The 7,500-nt window shown below is 39.8% G+C and overlaps 1 pseudogene; it reads right to left on the bottom strand.

Moving 5' to 3' along the window:
* Nucleotides 1–7,500, bottom strand: part of LOC120552144 — an 18,440-nt pseudogene that overhangs the window by 7,756 nt on the left and 3,184 nt on the right.

Below are 7,500 nucleotides of genomic sequence, written 5' to 3'. Positions count from 1 at the left end.
CGCCTGTAACCATGGAAACACGCTGATAGTATATCTGAGTATTTATATATATTTAAAATTATATATATATACTCTGAGTATATCTGAGTATAGTATATTATATATATTTACTCTGAGTGTATCTGAGTATAGTATATTATATATATTTACTCTGAGTGTATATGAGTATAGTATATTATGTATATTTACTCTGAGTGTATCTGAGTATATTATATTATATATATTTACTCTGAGTATATCTGAGTATAGTATGTTATGAGTGTATCTGAGTATATTATATATATTTACTCTGAGTGTGTCTGAGTATAGTATGTTATGAGTGTATCTGAGTATATTATATATATTTACTCTGAGTGTATCTGAGTATAGTATATTATATATATTTACTCTGAGTGTATCTGAGTATAGTATATTATATATATTTACTCTGAGTATATCTGAGTATAGTATATTATATATATTTACTCTGAGTATATCTGAGTATAGTATATTATATATATTTACTCTGAGTGTATCTGAGTATAGTATATTATATATATTTACTCTGAGTGTATCTGAGTATAGTATATTATATATATTTACTCTGAGTGTATCTGAGTATAGTATATTATATATAGTTACTCTGAGTGTATCTGAGTATAGTATATTATATATATTTACTCTGAGTGTATCTGAGTATATTATATTATATATATTTACTCTGAGTATATCTGAGTATAGTATGTTATGAGTGTATCTGAGTATATTATATATATTTACTCTGAGTGTGTCTGAGTATAGTATGTTATGAGTGTATCTGAGTATATTATATATATTTACTCTGAGTGTATCTGAGTATAGTATATTATATATATTTACTCTGAGTGTATCTGAGTATAGTATATTATATATATTTACTCTGAGTATATCTGAGTATAGTATATTATATATATTTACTCTGAGTATATCTGAGTATAGTATATTATATATATTTACTCTGAGTGTATCTGAGTATAGTATATTATATATATTTACTCTGAGTGTATCTGAGTATAGTATATTATATATATTTACTCTGAGTGTATCTGAGTATAGTATATTATATATATTTACTCTGAGTGTATATGAGTATAGTATATTATAAATATTTACTCTGAGTGTATCTGAGTATAGTATATTATATATATTTACTCTGAGTGTATATGAGTATAGTATATTATATATATTTACTCTGAGTGTATCTGAGTATAGTATATTATAAATATTTACTCTGAGTGTATCTGAGTATATTATATTATATATATTTACTCTGAGTGTATATGAGTATATTATATTATAAATATTTACTCTGAGTGTATCTGAGTATAGTATATTATATATATTTACTCTGAGTGTATCTGAGTATAGTATATTATAAATATTTACTCTGAGTGTATCTGAGTATAGTATATTATATATATTTACTCTGAGTGTATATGAGTATAGTATATTATAAATATTTACTCTGAGTGTATCTGAGTATAGTATATTATAAATATTTACTCTGAGTGTATCTGAGTATAGTATATTATATATATTTACTCTGAGTGTATATGAGTATAGTATATTATAAATATTTACTCTGAGTGTATCTGAGTATAGTATATTATATATATTTACTCTGAGTGTATCTGAGTATAGTATATTATGTATATTTACTCTGAGTGTATCTGAGTATAGTATATTATTTATATTTACTCTGAGTGTATCTGAGTATAGTATATTATGTATATTTACTCTGAGTGTATCTGAGTATAGTATATTATGTATATTTACTCTGAGTGTATCTGAGTATAGTATATTATATATATTTACTCTGAGTGTATATGAGTATAGTATATTATAAATATTTACTCTGAGTGTATCTGAGTATAGTATATTATATATATTTACTCTGAGTGTGTCTCTGTGGGCTTCAGGAAGCAGTAGAGCCAGCAGCTGCAGAGCCTGAACCTGGTGGACCACCGAGGAGACACCTGCAGAGACACAACGGGCCAATCAGAACACTCCTTCAGACCCACAGTCCCGCCTTTATTACAGAGACACAACGGGCCAATCAGAACACTCATTCAGACTCACAGACCCGCCTTTATTACAGAGACACAACGGGCCAATCAGAACACTCATTCAGACTCACAGACCCGCCTTTATTACAGAGACACAACGGGCCAATCAGAACACTCATTCAGACTCACAGACCCGCCTTTGCATGGAGCAGTAGGTAGACAGGTGTGTCTGTGTGTGTGTGTGTGTGTGTGCGTGCCTGTGTGTGTGTGTGTGTGTGCGTGTGTGTGTGTGTGGCGTGTGTGTGTGTATGTATGTGTGTGTGTGTGTGTGTGTGTGAGTGTGTGTGTATGTATGTGTGTCTGTGTGTGTGCATGCCGTGTGTGTGTGTGTGCGTGTGTGTGTGTGTGTGTGTGTGTGCGGGGCGGTGTGTGTTGTGCGTGCGTGTGTTTGTGTGTGTATGTGTGCGTCTATGTGTGTGTCTGTGTGTGTGTGTGTGTGGTGTGTGTGCGTGCGTGCCTCTGTGTGTGTGTGTGTGTTTTGTCGTGTGTGTGTGTGGTTTGTGTGCGTGTGTGTGTGTGTGTGTGTGTGTGTGTGTGTGTACCCAATGGGACCGGTAGGTAGACAGGTGTTTTTGTGTGTGTGTGTGTGTGTGTGTGTGTGTGTGTGTTGTGTGTGTGTGTGTGTGTGTGTGTACCCAATAAGGACCGGTAGGTAGACAGGTGTGTGTGTTGTGTGTGTGTGTGTGTGTGTGTGTGTGTGTGTGTGTGTGTGTGTGTGTGTGTGTGTGTACCCAGTAAGGACCGGTAGGTAGACAGGTGTGTGTGTGTGTGTGTGTGTGTGTGTGTGTGTGTGTGTGTGTGTGTGTGTGTGTGTGTGTGTGACCCAGTAGGACCGGTAGGTAGACAGGTTGTGTGTGTGTGTGTGTGTGTGTGTGTGTGTGTGTGTGTGTGTGTACCCAGTAAGGACCGGTAGGTAGACAGGTGTGTGTGTGTTAGCAGAGGTGTCGGCAGCTCTCTGATGAAAAGCTTCAGCAGACCTGCAGCGTCCACCTGTCTCACTGCAGACCAGTCGAACTCTCCACAACTCCTGTCTAGCTCTCTGCGCAGGGACTGGAGACAGATAGGCAGACAGACAGACAGACAGGCAGGCAGACAGACAGACAGACAGACAGCTGATCAATCGTTCTGTAAAATATTAGTTTTGATGTGTTATCTGTCAGACTGTGTTACCTTGAGTCTGGCAGCTGATCCTGGTACTCTGAGAATCCCTTCAGTCTGCAGGCCGGTCTGCTCCAAAATACACAACAACTACACACACACACACACACAACACACACACATGTACACACACACAGGTACACACACACACACACACACACACACACACTGTACAGATGAATAAATATATAAAAGCACTTTAGACATGACATAAAAACATTAAAAAGCTTTAACACTATTTCTATGTTCTGAAACTTTCTACTCGTCCACATCTCAGAGGAAATATTGTATTTTTACTGATATATATATATATATATATGTGTATATTTATATATATGTGTATATATTTATATATATATATATATGTGTATATATTTATATATATGTGTATATATTTATATATATATATATATATATATATGTATATATTTATATATATGTGTATATATATATATATATATATATATATGTGTATATATTTATATATATATGTGTATATATATACACACATATATATATATATATAAATATATACACATATATATATATATATGTGTATATATTTATATATATATATATGTGTATATATTTATACACATATATATATATATATATTTATATATATATGTGTATATATTTATATATATATATATATATATATATATATATGTGTATATATTTATATATATATATATGTATATATTACAGATTACAGGATTGTTAGGGTTAAACTGTAACAGACAGGTTTTACCTTCTGGAAGACAACAGGAACTTTAACTCCAGGAAACTTCTTCCTGTCGTTCTCCAACAGAGAATTCAGAGGGACACCAAACACACCGCCATCTGAGAGACAGACAGGTTAGAGAGACAGACAGACAGACAGACAGACAGGCAGACAGGCAGACGGACACACACACAGACAGACACACAGACAGACACACACACACACAGACAGACACAGACAGACACACACACACACACAGACAGACAGTTGTCACTGGTTATGTTATTATTTCTGTCCAATCAGCTGCCCTCTCTAACTGAAAGCTCATTGGTCTAAGCTCTGACCCCCCCCGTCTGTGTGTCGTCTCTAGGTGTGATGTGAGAATGAAGCGCACCCCGGGTGTGTCTCCGTGGCGGGCGGGTGCGTTTGGTTTGGACGCCCAGAGCGAGCAGGAAGGTGGAGAGCTCGATGTGAGAGATGAAGCCGAGACGCAGCAGGTCACATGATGACAGGTCGTCTGCTGTCGTGAGACTCTGAGGGGGTGAGACAGGTACAAACTACACACACACACACACACACACACACACACACACACACATACACACACACACACACACATACACACACAGACACACACACACACACACACACACACACACAGATGCACATACACACACAGACACACACACAACACACACACACACACACACACACACACACACACACACACACACACACACAGACACACACACACACACACACACACACACACACACACACACACAGACAGAGTTACAGGGTTTTCAGCTACACCCCTGTCTACAAAACTGACTGTAACCACACACACACACAAACACACACACAGACACACACACACACACACACAGGCGCACACACACACACACACACACACACACACACACACACACACACACACAGATGCACATACACACACACACACACACACACACACACACACACACACACACATACACACACACACACACACACACACAACACACACACACACACACACAGACACACAGACGCACACACACACACACACACACACACACACACAACACACACACACACACACACACACACACAGACGCACATACACACACACACACACACACACAGACACACAGACGCACACACACACACACCGGCTGGTCACCGCTGTCGTTGGCTCCATGGAAACGAAGGCAGTCCCAACAAGTCCCGCCCGTTTGTGATCAGCCACGCCCTCTGAGTACGGAGAGTCCCGCAGCAGCCAATCAGCTCGCCTCGACCAGCTGACAGGCGGAGAGTGTGTGTGTGTTGGAGAGTGTGTCTGAGAGTGTGTGTGTGTTGGAGAGTGTGTCTGAGAGTGTGTGTGTGTTGGAGAGTGTGTCTGAGAGTGTGTGTGTGTTGGAGAGTGTGTCTGAGAGTGTGTGTGTGTGTGGTGGAAGTGTGTCTGAGAGTGTGTGTGTGTTGGAGAGTGTGTCTGAGAGTGTGTGTGTGTTTGGAGGTGTGTGTCTGAGTGTGTGTGTGTGTTGGAGTGTGTCTGAGAGTGTGTGTGTGTTGGAGAGTGTGTCTGAGTGTGTGTGTGTGTTGGAGAGTGTGTCTGAGAGTGTGTGTGTGTTGGAGTGTGTGTCTGAGAGTGTGTGTGTGTTGGAGAGTGTGTCTGAGAGTGTGTGTGTGTTGGAGTGTGTGTCTGAGAGTGTGTGTGTGTTGGAGAGTGTGTCTGAGAGTGTGTGTGTGTTGGAGAGTGTGTCTGAGAGTGTGTGTGTGTTGGAGAGTGTGTCTGAGAGTGTGTGTGTGTTGGAGAGTGTGTCTGAGAGTGTGTTTGTGTTGGAGAGTGTGTCTGAGATTGTGTGTGTGTTGGAGTGTGTGTCTGAGTGTGTGTGTGTGTTGGAGTGTGTGTGTGCGTCTGAGATTGTGTGTGTGTTGGAGTGTGTGTGTGCGTCTGAGATTGTGTGTTTTTCGGGGTTGACAGGTGCTCAGGAAGTTTATCCTCGAACACAAACGTAGGAAGAGTAGGTCGAACTGAAACACAAACACATGATGATTTAGACACAGACAGACAGGCAGACAGACAGACAGACAGGCAGACAGACAGACAGACAGACAGGTACCTCTGTGAGTGTCTCTGCGAATGGTTTTGGTGGTTGTGTGGTATCGGCTTGGCGGTGACTCGGCGTGGTGAGAGGGGGGAGGGGGGCATCTTTCTGCTGAGTCATCGTCGGGCTGGAAGAAAACGCTGCATCATTATTCAGATGTGCTGCAATAGCAGCAATCGGCACAATGTCTATTATTGCTCATACTTATTATTATTCCGCCTGTTTTTTGTCCCGCTACTAGTCACGGAGCGTTGCCAACACGTGCACACAAAATACATCAAAACGTGTGTAATGCTCGGGAATGGTGTGCTATGACTTTTCTAAGAGATTTGCCGCACGGTTTTCACGAAATCGGAAAAAAACTGCGCAAAATTGTCCCAAAGACTTGAATGGGAAATCTTCGGGAAATCGCTTAACATCGCACAAAACAACCCCTCTTTGAAGCCATGCTGTATCGCCATACTTTAATGTAGAAAAAAAATTAAAAGTTTAAACCGAAGACAAGACTTTGGCGTTTATTGGGCTGAATGGGCATTCTGATATCAAGCACGGTTTCTACCAAATCACAGTTCATGTATCGTCCAGTTTTCAGACCGTTTCAGATTTTCCAATGTGTGTGTATGTGACCGGAATGTTGAGAGTTAGAGGGGAGGACAGAGGGTGAAGCTGCATTATGATTCTCTAAATTTTTTCCAAACAAACTGCTCTCCCTCCAACAGTTTTCACTCTTCAAACATCATTGTTGGTCAAAATGTGGGAAATCTTGTGCTGGTCACAGACATGTAACTATGGAATCCAACAGATGTAAACTTTTGGCTCTGTTCATACCAACTGCCGATAGAAACAACTAAAAGAAATATCTGGAAGTACACAGACGGTTCCCTGTTTGTTACCTGCTCTGTGTCCTATATATTTGACACCACAAACATGAAACCACATCAATGCGTTCGCCAGACCTTTATCTCTCTGGTGATGATACTATTTTTGCCGTTTGGACCCACGGTTTTTGAATTACAGAACAAAATTAAGAGGTATAATTATCATTAAATGGACATGATTTTTATTGATAGGGTACTGTCGGGTACTGTTCGGCTCGGGTACTGTCGGGTACTGTCGGCTGTCGGGTACTGTCGGGCTCGGGTACTGTCGGTACTACTCGGTTCGGGTACTGTCAGGTATTCGGCTCGGGTACTGTCGGTACTTCGGCTGGTCGTACTGTGTATCAGGTACTGTCGGGTACTGGGTACTTCGGCTTCGTATTCAGACTGTTAGCATATGGGGTGGCGGGCGTACTATCAGGTACTGCGGAATTATCATATTACTATTACTACTATCGTGGTATCGGTAGTGACTACATAATTACTAAGTTACATGTATCACTTTATATAATTAACAGAAGGTACTATGGAGATACTATCGACTAGGTAGA

The sequence above is a fragment of the Perca fluviatilis genome, chromosome 22 (assembly GCF_010015445.1).
Source record: "Perca fluviatilis chromosome 22, GENO_Pfluv_1.0, whole genome shotgun sequence".
NCBI lineage: Eukaryota > Metazoa > Chordata > Actinopteri > Perciformes > Percidae > Perca > Perca fluviatilis.
Note: the sequence above shows the minus strand (reverse complement) of the source record. Positions and strands in the feature narration are given on the sequence as shown.